This window comes from Styela clava, chromosome 1 (assembly GCF_964204865.1).
Source record: "Styela clava chromosome 1, kaStyClav1.hap1.2, whole genome shotgun sequence".
In the NCBI taxonomy this organism is placed as follows: domain Eukaryota; kingdom Metazoa; phylum Chordata; class Ascidiacea; order Stolidobranchia; family Styelidae; genus Styela; species Styela clava.
The window spans coordinates 27973376-27989050 of NC_135250.1; positions in this window are offsets into that span (position 1 = coordinate 27973376).

The window sequence follows — 15675 nt, forward strand, 5'->3', positions numbered from 1 at the left end:
AACCTTACTTTTTACGAAGCATTGTATGCTTCCTAACAAACTACCACATTTTATTCGCCTATGTTCTTCTAAAGAACCGTTATAATCATGATCTGAAAGATTTTTACACGGTGGTTTTCATGCGATAAAATATCGAAATCGATTGAAATAGTTAAACTGATATACTGATTTTCAAAGTTGCTGAACGTTTCTAGTTGTGGGGTCGCGATTATCCGTATACATTGATTTTATGCAAATTAGGGTCGCGAAAATAAAAGTTTGGAAATTATTGCATTACGTGATAATAATAATAAAATAATAAACGACAAACCTGGTAAGGATATATCGATATTTGACTTCATAATAAAATTGAAACTGTAAATGGACTTCATGGATACTCTTCACAACAAGAGTAATTTCAGAACATATTACGAATACATTAAGATGGACAAAGTTGATCTTTATCTAATATTTTGTCACATATTTGCAAGAGATTAGTTTTTTATGATAAGTTATTGCTTTCCATTTATTTCATAGTTTTTATTTCAGTTTGAATTTCCGTTCTGCGCAGTCAATCTTATGAGAGAAAAAAAACATTTTATTGAATGAAAACAAATTATATTTATTCAGTTGTTCTTTATTAGGTAAAATGTATAAATTTAGTTTGGTCAAGTTAAGTTTAGTGGGCCCGATGGCCTAATGGTTGAAGCGTTAAACAGTGCTATGCATGCATTGAAGGTTTGCTGGAGGTTTAAACATTACAAACAGTGTTTTCATCTAAGAGTGAACGTTCAAAAAATCTTGCTAGATACGTTTCATATGTATAACAGTTATTGTGTCCGTATGTAGATAAAACATAAAATAATTCGCACCTAGTTTTCAAAATACGGAATAATAAATACCCTTGATTGGATGAGATTTATACATGCTTGATTCTTTTAAACATTTGAAAATTTTCATAAACTTTTTGCCTTGCTCTAGGGGAAACGCGTTAGGCCTTGGTACTTGACACGAAGGTGTAAATCAGGTAAAAAAAAGTAATAGTTTTGTAAAAAGATTAGGATTTTTATGCCAGTAGCTGTCAAGCTGTATATTTGAGGTCAAGTTTTATATTTTTTTTCTACTTTATAAATACAAATTCCCTAATTTGTATATATACTCACCAGATTTATATCCCAGGAGTGAAACTGTAATAACACGTTTCATGTCTGTAAAATACAAACCATCAATAAATTAAATAGTATACAGCGAGTACAGTTATATTTATTTTTGCATAACCTTACTTTGTTCAATTGTTTGTTTCCCAGTGTTTGAAGACTCTGTAGATAACCCAGCCGAATTCCATGAATTAGTCTACAGTGAAGTAAAAGTAAACTACAAGCAAAAGCAAAATTCATTCTGATTGGCCAAATAACTCAACATGAAATGCATAATATTCTCCAATTGTTCATATAACGCACGGCAAGCCAAATTTTATGCTTACATCAAATGTATATAATATATGATCTTTTACGATACAGTAATATTGTTTTTGAGTGTTTTGCTGAAATGATTTTAAGGTCTTTAAGGTGAGAAATTTATGACAAACTTCAAGGTTCATAAAATTACCTACCTGCTTTTGGAGACTTGACTGGGTCGGATTTGACTCCCGACTATGTGCGTTAGGCTTGTACCTAACGCTAACAACTCCATATATATTTGTTTCATCAAATGCTTTATCAAAAGCAACGTGACTTGATTCAAAAAGCAAAATTTGGATTTTGTGTCATGAATATATTGAAAAGTGTTTTAGGTGCATACTTTCATTTCGCATACCTTAATAATATTTCCCAACCGAAAATACGTTTGTGACAACTTAACTGCAAATCAATATATAGATCAGATGTTATTAATCGTAAATTTCATTTACGCGGTTTAAGTTCAGCATAATTCAAGCGTGTGCACCCTATTAATGTGTGTGCATCAGTTTTCCCGATATTTGCGTTTCGCTCTCATTTTAGGCTTATTATTTCTTTGGTGGTTTTTGTTTTTAACCAGATAGTATATTTGTATTCCGATTAGCTGCTGCGTAAAAACTGTCTCTCACAGTACTATATGCGCCAACCCGCACTAACTGGAGTAATTTTTCCAACAATCTACTAAATTTATAGCGCTCCTGTGGTATGTACACCAAGGTGGCGAACCCCGGAACGTAGTATGTGTGTCTTGTTAGAGTTAGACCATTGTTTTATTTCAATTTTCAATATTTTGGTTCTATTACGAGTTTGGAGAATAGCCAAATGACTCCCGTAGTATTTGTACCTGAAATTATGGCCTAGCCGTAACCTGGTACACATACTACGTCTTTGTCTCCGCCATCTTGGTTCACATACTACGGGAGTATCAAATCCATTTATATGAACTTATGACACATCAGTGCATATGCATGATGCATTTTAAAACAGTATGTTTCTTGTTCATCTATAAACAAATTATAGACGTTGTTATGCATGAGAATAAATAAATGAAATGTAAGGGTGAAATGTTTGTATTATTAATATTTAAATCATCAAATTAAGCAACAACCTCACCTCTATAAAGTGCAGCCTGGGCAGTGGCACCTATGGCGCTATACACATATCCCCTCCAGACACGCATACATGCAAACAAATTTAGCATAATTACAACTTTAATACTTATTAAATATATATAATTATTGCATTTATTCTTTCTATAATTTTACCCACTTTTTATGAGTTGTGCTTCAAATATGCTCTAGTCGTGCCATATTTCTAGAAGGGAAGTATAAACATTGTAACATCATACTCTTTATGCCTTTTTGATTTTTCTTTACCTGGGATTGTAACTACACGCAAGACATCGGGTATTGTAAAATTACACGTGTACCATTTCCTTTACGCTTGATATGGCTTCAATGAGATTCAATGGACAGAATTACAGTTTAAATACGAGTTTCAGAATTAGCATCATTGTTACTGATAGATAAATAAAAGAGAATGAAAAATTATACCTTCTAAGCCTCTCTCTCAGCTGATTAGCAAATGAATTAGCTTCATTGTTATTGATAGATAAATAAAAAAGAAGGAAAAATTATACCTTCCAAGCCTTTCTCTCAACTGGCAGACTGCGGTCCGAATTCGGACCTTTCGAGTGTTTGATTCGGATCGCTTCTAATTCTTTATTTTGGATCATTAGCCCCACATTCGAAGTTTTCTTTTATAAAATGACTTTTATACTTTTAAATATATATGAAATAAACTATAACATAATAATAAACAATGTTAGCTAATAATCAATCGGTCGAGGAAGTGCGCTTTTAAGGATGATAAAATATAATTTGGACAGAAATAAATTTGAAGTTTTGTATGCGGATCGTCGGTAAAAATAGTTGAGTAGCCCTGTTCTAAGCCATTTGAGCAACTAACTTCAGCTGTCAAAATAACGTATTGCATTGGATTCACTTCCGCCATGGTAAGTTCAAATAGCTTCAACGAGTCTGGTAGATGTTTATGACTAAGAACAAGAAGACGTTTTTTCGTTGATGTACGTACTTGGAACTAAGTATTGAAACGCTCATTTCGTTTGTATGACGTGTTAATTTTGGCTGCCAAACCCACAGGAAATTCGTATTATGATTTGTTAGACAATTTAAATTTTTGACATAAATTAATTTTTAATTAGTAAGAGACTTAAAAGCTTTATCTGGATGTCCTAGGGCAGGGGTGGGGGCCAAAATCGGCTAAATTTACTGACAAAATTCTTCCGCATGCCGACCAAAATTAAAAACAATGGTTTGCTATTTTCAAAGCAAAAATACAAGATAATAAACCTTTTAAAAATGTACATACAGATTCACTATTTCTAAAAATATCACTTCGACAACGAGACTTGGTTACTTTTCTTGGGGCTCCCGAAGTATGCTAACCAAGATGGCGGACATCGGAATGTAATATGTGTACTAGGTTAGGGTTAGGCCATAATTTTAAGTATAAATACTGCGGGAGGCTCTTGGATAGTCTTCGAACTGATAATAGGACTAAAATAAGGAAAATTGGAAAAAAATTATCGCCTAACCCTAACCTGTTACCCATGTTACGTTCCGATGTGTGCCATCTTGGTTCGCATACTTCGGGAGCACCCTTTTCTTATTCTATATCAGTGAGACTTCTGCTGCTGCATTACCGCTAATAGAGATTTTACATTGGGTTTATATTTTGTAACTTTTAACGAAATACACGAACTAATGATTTCATCTTTCAGGCTACTCCTATTACGAGACTTAATATAGTTCATCACTAAGAACAGAGATTCACAAGCATATGTAGATGAAAACATGGAGAGTTTTAAAGACACGAAAAATTTTCGGGAATGGCATACCAATTACGCAATAGTTCGTTTTCTGCAATCCTCCCTTGTAATCGCCTATATTTTTTTTGAAATCAATTTATAACAGTAAGTTAGCAAGTGACTGTAGCCAGCATGAGCTGCACAACTTCATAAATCAAGCAGAAATGACGAAAAGGCCGACACAGACGACCTATATTACGTAAGAATGTATCCAAATGAATGCTGCGCTCTAGCATGAAAAATTTGGAGAAAAAAAGTTCCGTTTGAAGTAAATTATTAACTAATATTTCGGGGGATTTTATGTTATTTTCCTTGTTGTAAGGCAAAATTATATAAATGCCTCCAATTATATATTAATCACAAAGTCTGTCACAGGGTGTATCTAATCAAATTGAGGCTGTTGGGAATATCCTTATCCAGTTCCATTGTTTACTTGGGGACTTATTCTGCAAGTTTTTTACGATTATAACACATATATTTTTTATTAATTTGAATTTAAATACAACCGCACCAAAAGCTGACTCATTCGTAAGAGATGTGATTTCCACAATTTCCACTGCTAAAGACTACCAGCGGAATAATGTGCGTCCGATTTTCGAACCTTTTCCTTAAAACTTAAAACTAGATTTTTAACTGATTTTAGTACATACTGAATAATACACTATTATTAAAGACTATTTTGAATAATCTATATTACATTTATATTAAACACAGATTTAAAATATGTCAAACAAATCAATACTACACAATTGAATTTTTATTGGACACGTTTAGTGGAAATAACGATCGTTTAAAAATTTTGTTGTTATTGTTATTTGACTCCATCATTTTTAAAAAATCCCTTTTTTTTCGAATACTGGACCAATTGCTTCGAAATTTTCAGTGTTTAAAGATAAAATTTTTCTCCAGAAGGCTATTACTTTTATTTATTTCTAAATTTTGCATGAAATCTGATATTTCGTCTAAAATTTCGCTGTATTATTTTATCCATGGGAACAGTGGCTGTCCGGTTTGATTCTGTAAATTATTTCTACGCGAAACTCGGAATTTTTTGTGGGTACCGGTGGCGTCAAAGGTAAATACTGCTTCGCTCTGGTTAACGTGTCCATATATTTGAGCACAGCGTTCTTGTCCTACATGTGAAAGCGTTAAGTTAAAACATGAGAGACTTACAGTCAATGTGGCATTTATACCTTTGACAAAATTGCTCGCTCTTTTATTTTACAAAGCATTCGAGTATATCAATCGATAGGAACTAAATAAAAGTTACTATATTACAATATGAATTATAATGTACGTACAATAATACATTATTTGAATATATTTTTCTCTGCTGAATTATGCTATACGATTGCTATTATTTCAAAATAATGAAGCCATAAATCCAAAGGAAACTTTCATACAATTAAACAAAGTATTTTGGTATGCCACAGACATTAGTTATGGTTACACGCGTTTGATAATTTCCTTTCAATATAGTTAACTGTGGCAAATCCGAAAACTTCGTCAAACTATTACAATCTCCGAATGACGTCAGCAGCACCAGATAGGTATTTTCCACAATAAAAAAATTTCCAGCTACACCAAGCAGCCATTACTTCGATGAATTTCCTAAATAACATTGATAAGTTACAGCGCCATAAGAATAACAGGTTTGGCAATACAATCGATGCCCTTTCTGGCAATACACTGATGTATTTGTTCTGGTTTCTTCAATTTTGCTTTTTCTGTTTATTGCTCTAATATTGGCAGATTGTGCAACAAAAAGCATGTCCATTATTTTAACCGCAGAATCTCTGGAGGAAACGGTAAATAAACATCGGATGCCATCATCCTTCGTTCAAATTTCCGAGTCATTATTGTAATTTATAAAACTCGAATTGCCTGAACTGAAAGCAGAAATGGTATTGCCTTCTGTGACTACGACGAATGCGTTATTTTGTAAAAAAAAATCCTTGACACCAGGTAAATTTTCATTCCACTGGTTGGTTGACGCATAATATAAAGCCATCCAATCCCTGTTCATCACATAAATGTAGTCTTCTGTAGTTGTCACCTTTGTATCACCATCAAGTTTATGACTAATCATTGACTTTTTCTCAATGAACTGTTTAGATTTGTTCATGTAGTACAATTTGTTTCCAGTGAGAAGCCATAGCTTGCAGTTGAAGTTGACTATCTGACTACGTTCCGGGTTTAACAAACTTGGAATCACGTTTTCGACGAATGAAATTGGCAGATTTTCATACTTGATTGTTTGCATAAGGTCAACTAAAGCCGATTTTCGTTCTGCTAAGTCGTGTTTTATCCAAGTCATAGTTGCAAACCATTTCCACGTTTCATTTGTCAAACACTCTTTCTCTTCATCTATTAATATAGACATGAGCTCCTTTTTAGTTTCCAATTCAAAATCGTTTTTTCTTGAAAGTCCAGCAAATTGTAATCTTTTATATTGAGGAAACATTTGTTTGATTTGCTTCGGAACAAATCTAAACTCCTCTGCCATTTTTTCTAGAATGTAGAAATTATCAACGCTGAGATTTACTTTAAAAATATCAATATCTGTGAAAACATTTTCAAATACCAGGTCTGTGCATCGTTTGTCATCTTCGAATAGTGGTTCATTCCACACCGCTTCTAAAAACACGTAAGACGGAAAGTAATACGTAACCTAATACGTTTCTTGTAATGTTGAATCTGTTCTTCCATTTCAGTGATGCTGAATTTTTCAACGATTTAATGAAATTTCAGGACAGGTTAGGTCATTTAAATTCTTTTCCAAAACTTTCACGCATGGGTGTTGGAGCTTATGCAGTTGCATAAGTTCTGTTGCTTGTAATACATCCTCAATATTTCCAATAACGATTGTCATATTGTTCTCTTCTCCAGTGTACATAAACTCAATACACTGACCAACAACACTTGGGTTTACATCGTCCATATCCACGAATCCTTGCTGGTTTTCTTTAGTGTCGTGAGATAACATTGCTCGGAAATATTCTGACTTAGCCATGATCAAGTCACGATGAACGTCAAATGATTGTTCACCAACATTGATAATAAAGTCTGTTGGAACTCCTGTTTCTTTAAAATCTTTTTGTGGATTAGTATCATTTCCGCTTGAAGTTGTTTCACATTCGGAAGTTGGATTCTCGGACATTCTCAAAGTAATGATTCAACTGCACGAATTTATAGCAAATATGTCAATACTTTGTATGACTGTAATATAAGGAAGTTTTTAGTTGATTAAAACAGCTAGCAATAGCGAGTTCCGCTTTTAAGTAATATTTTCTTTACGAGAAATAATCTATCTTCCCAAATAATTCTTTTTAATATATAACAATATTTGATTTTGCATTTTGAATTACCAGCTGGATATTTTCACAACGAGCAGCAGTTCCGCTTTTAAGTAATATTTTCTTTACGAGAAATATTCAATCTTCCCAAATAATTCTTTTCAATATATAACAATACTTGATTTTGCATATTGAATTACGAACTGGATATTTTCACAACAAGTAGCAGTTCTTTTGGTTACTGCTATTAAAACCGGTTATATAAATTAAATACATACTGCATCAATGATGTAATTAGAAAACAGGAAGAAAAGAAAAAAATAAATACGGTCATAGCGCAAAAGTGGAGTATATAAACCAGTGGTTCTCAAACTTTTAAAATTGAATCTCTTGCTTAAACTTATTATGAGTCTTGCGTTCAACCTCAAAAATAGCTAGCTAGCAATAAACTAAAAAAATAGATAGTGATCCAAGAGTATGTTCTAAAAAACAGTTTGAAAATATTTGGATGGAACGTAAATAACCAAAATAAGGCAGGTAAGATCAAATCTAACCATTGTTATAATTGTTATTTAGTTCACGCCCCCTCAAAAATTTATCTAAGCCCATCCACTCCCCCGTGTAAGAACCACTGAGTTTATTACTGTAACACATGTTAACAGATGGCCAGGTAATTTTCGAGGTATTGGAGTGATAGACACGCCGTTCCATTATTGTTTTAAACTAGTCGCGATTGTCAATGTTTTTACAAGCTGAAGTAACAAAAACTACAATATATTGGATATGAACAATAAACGATATTGAATATGCTTTACATACTTTCATCACATTGCCGAATGAATGCAAAATATTCAATTTATTCTCCTGAATATTCTATTTAGTCCTCGTGAAATACCTAACCATCCAAGTCATCTTTCAATCTATCATATACCATAGTAAAAACCCAACATGTTATACTCAAGACTGAATGTTTTCAGCTACTTAATGCCGTAAACAATATCTCGGCATAATTCCCAAATCACCAACACAAATAATGATTTTTATTTTAAACCACAACTTTCATTATTAAAGTTGAAACTTATTTTGTGAACTTTGCATTCTCCTAGGGCCCTACCTGAATCACTGAAAATACGACAACGAGTTGGTCAAGACAAAGTAAATTAGACTCGCACGAGTTGAAGTCTTCTCAGCCGCATCCTCCGATTCACCTTCACTACATGAATAGACAAAAGCCTACGCGCTTCTATTGTGCGATAAATATTTATAAATGTGTATGTCACACGTTATCATAGAAGATTTGTAAAACGATAGAATTCCTACCTCTGTGCTATAATGGGTATGTTGTTTTAAGTTGAGCATATATGATTGAGCAACAATTGGTTAGCTTCTGTCGTAATGAAATTCAAGTTAAAATTCGAACTTTCAAAAGCCTTTAGTACCATGAAATAATAAGAATGTTCATCATGCAAAAAAGCGGACTATATATAAGCATTGGAATTTTTTTATATAAATTTATATTTTCAATATTTGATTTATATTCGATTTAAAGTATATTTTTTGCATATGACTGTGAAACAAATGAATGTGGATTTTACCTCTAATTTGAGTATTGAAATGAAGCTCCTATTAGTAAAAACACGCACTCGTAATACCGGTAAATATTACGGAATGTTAATTCCGATAACATACACAGTATTGGGAGTGAGTAATAAATATTTTTGAATGTGTGTTACGTACTTTCGTTACACTGATAACACAACATCCTGAATCCTTATTCGATCTACCCCTACCCCAGTACATCAATATAATTTTTACGGCACTCTACAAACAAAATTATATGCGCTTCTATTGTGCGGAGACGATTCATAAACGTAAAAGTTACAAAAGACTACATGGTATCACAAATGGTTCGAATGTAAGGTTATATCAATAGTCTGACGTAGAATGTGCCTCAGTACGTCTGTTGCTCTTAGCAAACCTTCGCTTATTTAATTTAAAAACTGACTTGATGCGTTGCGGCAATTAGTTCACTTCTATCGTAATGAAATTTAAATTAATAAAATGCGAACTTTTAAAAGCCTTCCCATAATCCGAAGAAATAATTCAGAAAATTAAGGTATAGACTGAAAAAAATACTAGATTCATGATATGCTTTAAACATATTTGTTTTCGAAAATAAATATTATTGCATATGTTTCTAAAATAATAAAGTTTTTCGTTGGATTTGTGTTTTCAACTTGAAGCTGAAGCTTACCATAGATAAATGTAATTGCACTTATCGTACGGATGAATAATGCGAAAAAAATGTCTGGCCTGAATAGATATAGAGTATTGAAAGTGAGTAATAAATATTATTCAATATGCACACCGTACTACATAGCATACGCATGACGAAATTCATAAAACAACCTATTATGCCATCGGTTGCTTAACGTCTAATTCATAAATTACGAACACAGCCGATGATGATTTTAAATCTGTTCTCATATTCATCTATCATTTTGAAAATTAAAATTTTTAGTTTTCACATCATTCGCAAACCCTGGCGCACTGAAAAACTGACACAAATCAAATCTAGTATACAAACACGGTCTAAAGTCTTTGCATCAATATCCCTCATTACACCTTTGACAAGTAAAGGCGCGCGCGCCTTCAGTGTTGGAATAAATTAATTGACATAAAAGATATCAAGACTATATGGTAGCACAAAAAGTTCGAATTTAAGGTTATATCAATAATCTGACGCATAATGTGCTTTAATACTTAAGCTGTATGCAATTTTTTATTATTATTTGTGAACATAATGGAAGGAATGATTTTGTTCCTGTTCGATTTAATTACATTCGTGCTGGTTTTATTGTAATATTTTTCGCGCATACACCCAAAACAAAGCTTTATATAAGCATCCATTATGACTGGTATATCGAATCTTCATCAAATGGGAAAAGACATATACCTATTTTTGATCAGCCAGCGCTTTGTGAAATTTGATCTCAAACGGCCTCATTGGTTGAGCCTGGAGCTAAAATGCAAATTCAAAAATTATTTGAACACAATTACATTATATGTAATTACTGACGAAAAAGCATGTTTATAGAATGTCGATTTTTATACCTTCAATAATAGTCCTGTCCATGCATTCACTACTTCATTTTATCCCGCCTTTCATAATTTACTTTACAACAGAACTGGCGACGAAAATGAACGCAAATTTAACGTAAAATATATAGTTTGCCTCGGAAATCTGTCTATCCATTCAGCGACTGCGCATAAGATGGATATATGTGAGAATTTTTGTAAGCATACGATCTATAGAATGCCCGGGTACCACCAAACCAAAATCAATAACATTGTAGGCAAATAAAAGCATTGACAGCAATTGAATATCTTACGAAAGAACATTGTCTCAAAATCGATCACGGAAACTTTACGTTAAGCCATAATCAAATGAAAGCAAAGTTGGGCAATCAGGAATGAGCGATCAATCTAACAACACGATTCCCCATCCGCCAATTTCCCATTCATCTCGCTATAAAGAAAATAATGATTTGTAGAAAAATACTAATCGCATAAATAGTGATATTAATCTGAGCAATACAGTATACTTAATCGATCGATAAAGCAAAATATATATTGCACTGTAGAAATTTTTCAACAATTTTGTTCAAACTGAAATCCTAGCTGATTACAGAATATGAATACTAATTTCTGTTGTTTATTTTTCTTTTTATACTAACGACATCGAAAATCATTACTTTATTCCCCTCAATTGCAAAATTATTTTTATTCTTTTACAAAGCGATCAAAATGTTCATGACAATAAACAAAACCTCGTAGTTACGTTCTCCAAATGAACAAGTTCTCATAAATTCTCAATAAATTTAAAAACTCAAAACCAAAATAATCTTCAACAAAGGTAATTAATTCCTTACTTAGAATGAAACGCTTCTTAGCAAGAAGCTACCTTTTCTTCTTTCTACCTTTTTAACAATAAAATAGGTCTACTCTTTAACTTGACTCATAAGAATTATTGTTGAATAATTTTTTATTAACTCGAATACTATTATTTATTTATATATATATATATAAATTCACATGTTAATCTTAACTAAATAAAGCTGATGAAAAGTGTATATATACAAACGTTAAATTCCCAAAATTATAAAAAATAATCATTTATTATATAATCCATGATATCACATATCTAATATTAATATACAACATGTATTTTTAACTTTAATTTTATGAAAATTGTTTCAATGTAGATGCATCCCACATTATTCATATTTTTTATTACACGAAGGTACACACAATTTGAAGGACGAAAGTTTTCTATCGACTAATATATAAAAATATACAATATAATACAAGATCACGAATGAAATTAAACGATCACACTCACTATGGTTATGGTAGTTTTTTAAATTACCACATGTCATATTTGGGATTCTTTGTTATTATTTACATGAAAAATTTAAGGTAGTCGATCGGTTACTCCTGAAGTATGTGCACCAAGCTAAACATCTGAACATAGTTAGTGTACAAGGTAAGGGTTCAGTTTGAGAGCCTTCTTGGAGCACATACTTCGGGAGCTCCGTCGATCGTTTTTTCAAATTTTATTTTATCTAATAAATCCTTATAATTCAGTTTGAGCTGCCCTAATTGATTGGTAAAATAAACAAAAATGTATAAAAAGAAAATTATATTCAGAACACCATGACGAAGAATAATAACATTATCTGTTTTTACGTTTTTAATTTCTCTATGGTGTATTATTTTTCACATGATGCCGATTTCACGGAAAGTGCTGTTTTGGGTTAAGGATTTAGCTAACTGACGGCAATTCACAAAAACCAATATGTGGAATTATTTGAGCTATAAACTGAAATTTACATTTTGTCAAACAAAGTACTTCGGAATTTCACAAACACTCTTTATAATTATAGGCGTTGGATCAATCTTTCTTCCTAAAACTAATTCTGGCAAATCGGCGAATTTTTCCCATTTACAATTACAACTACAATTGGGATTTTCCCAATAAGTCAACACCGAGTTCGTATATTTAACAACAAATAATTTCCCGGCAATATTGAGAGGCCATTTTACAGAAGGACTTATTACTTGCTCCTTTTGGTATGTAGTGTATTTGACACTCCGGTAACAACTACAATACGCTGTACCGGAAACTGCTATTTGTTTATCTACTCGCAAATCACTCAAATCGGTGGAAGTTCGAGTCTTGAAATTATATTTAGTTGCCCCAGAAGAGTAATGAACAAATATCATGTCTTCCTTCATTGCCACAGCAGTAGTGTTGTTTGCAATGGGTAGTGAACTTTTTGGAATATCAGGAGAACTTTTCGTCCATATTCCCAATTCGCAAATAAAACTCATGCACACCGTATAGTTGTTTTCTAATAATCCGAAAAGAAAAATAGTATCATCCTTTGCAACAACTGCAAAGGTGTTGGAACTAAAATATTCTCCGACACCCGGTAAATGTTCTTCCCATTGGTTGGTTACGACGTCATATAAAGCCATCCAATTTTTGTTGACTACAAAAATGTAGTCTTCTGTAGTTGCCACCTTTGTATCAGCATTAAGTTTATGGTGGATCATTGACTTTTTCTTAATGAATTGTTTAGATTTGTTCAAGAAAAACAATTTATTTCCAGTGATGAGACACAACTTGCCGTTAAAATTGATTATTTGACTACATTCAAGCTTTAACAAACATGAAATCTCCATTGTTGCTTTTGTTGCTAAATCCAATAGAGAAATGTGGCCATCGGAATACAAAAGAGCAATGTAATACATGCTATAATCTGGTTTCTTTTTGAAAACTTCATTTAAGATTAGTTTTAAACATCTTGGATTTTCTTCAAGCAGACTTTCCGTAGCGATCACATTTTCGATAAATGTGCTTGGCAGATTTTCAAACTTGATTGTTTGCATGAAGTCGAATAAAGCCGATTTTCGTTCTGCTAAGTCATGTTTAATCCAAGTCATGGTTGCATACCATTTCCACTTTTCATTTGTTAAACACTCTTGCTCTTCATCTATAAAAATTGTCATGAGTTCTTGTTTAGTTTCAAATTTGAAGTCCTTTTTTTTTGAAAGTCCCGCAAAATGTGACGTTTTATATTTGCAAAACAATTGTTTAATTTTCTTTGGAACAAATCTAAACTCCTTTGCCATTTTCTCAAGGATGTAGAAATTGTCAACACTGAGATTTTCTTTAAACATATCAATATCTGTAAAAACATTTTCGAATAGAAGGTCCGTGCATTCTTTGTTATCTTTGAACGCTGGTTCATTCCAGATCGTTTCTAAAAAAGCGTCAGACGGTAAATTCTCCCAGCACAATTGATTTGAAATCTCATAAATGAACTCTGAACGATGTTCAAAGTCATGATTTATCCAATGTATTACGCACTCCCATGCAATCATATTTGGAGAAAATCTGTTTTTTTGAATATACTCGGCAAAATCAGTCTTTGACATTTCCAGTATATCAGATACATTGTCAACGTTATATGGTTCTCCTAATAGTGAAAGAATTTTTTCTTCCAGTTTAGTGATGCTAAATTTAGCTACGATCAATGAAATTTGAAGACAGGTTAAGTCTTTCAGTTTTTTGTCTAAAAACTCCACACAGTAATCTTTGGGATTTTCCAGTTGCATGAGTTCCACTGCTTGCAATACATCTTCAATATTTTCAATATTTGTTAAAACCTCGCTTATTTCTCCAGTGTACATAAACTCAATGCATTGACCAATAACACTTGGGTTTACATCGTTCATATCCACAAATCCTTGCTGGTTTTCTTTAGTGTCGTGGGATAACATTGCTCGAAAATATTCCGACTTACTCATGATCAAGTCGCGATGAACTTCAAATGACTGTTCACCAACATTAATTATAAAATCAGTCGGAAGTCCTGCTTCTCTAAAGTCTTTTTGTGGTTCAGTATCATTTTCGTCTGAAGTTGTTTCATTGTCGGAAGTTGGATTTTCGGACATTCTAAATGTAATGTTTCAACAAAACTATTTTGATAGAAAATACTTTAATACTTGGTTTACCTGTAAAGTATGGAAGTTTTTAAATTATTAGAACAGCTCGCCATAGATGGTGTCGTTTTTTAAATATATTTTCTTTACCAAAAAAAAAAATTCCTCAAAACATCTTTTTTAATTTACTACTACTGTACTATACATGATTATGCACTTTGAATCACGAACTTGATATCTTTACAATCAGCAGCAGTTCTTTTGGTTATTGCTATTGAAAACGGTTTTATTTCAAAAACACGTTGAAAATACGTGGATGAAACGTAAATATCCAAGATCAAATCTAATCATTGTTTTAATTTTTATTTAGCTTCACGTCGCCTCGAAAAAATTTTTACGCCTCTCCACCCCCATGTAAGAACCACTGATTTATAAATAAAGCTCCTATTTTAAACTGAATTGCTGTTACACATGTTAACAGCTGGCCGGACTCATTTTCGAGATATTGGAGTGCTCGACACGCCGTTCCTCACCATTATTGTTTTAAACTGGTCGCGATAGTCAATTATTTTAAAAGCTGCTGTTACAAAAAAGTACAATATATTGGATATGAACCATAAGCTACATTAAATATTCTTTACATACTTTCATCACGTTGCAGTATGAATGCAAAATAATCAATTTATTCAGCCGTGCTAAAAGGCCTTTCCCTTCAAGTTATCTATCCATATATCATGTGCCATAGTCAATAATCTAACATGTCATACTCACGGCGGAATCCCGTCGGCGACTTAACGCCATCAACTCTATCTCTGCATAATTCCTAAATCACCAACACCAACGAACACAAAGAATTAGTTATAATTAGTTTATACATACAACTTTCAGTATTCAAGTTGAAACTTGTAAACTTTTCATTGTTTGAAGGTCCCTAACTGGCTCACTGAAAATGCGACTGCGAGTTGGCCCAGTTAATATATAAATTGGACTCGCACGAGTTAAAGTCTTCCTTGTCATATCCTTCGATTCACCTTAAGTAGCC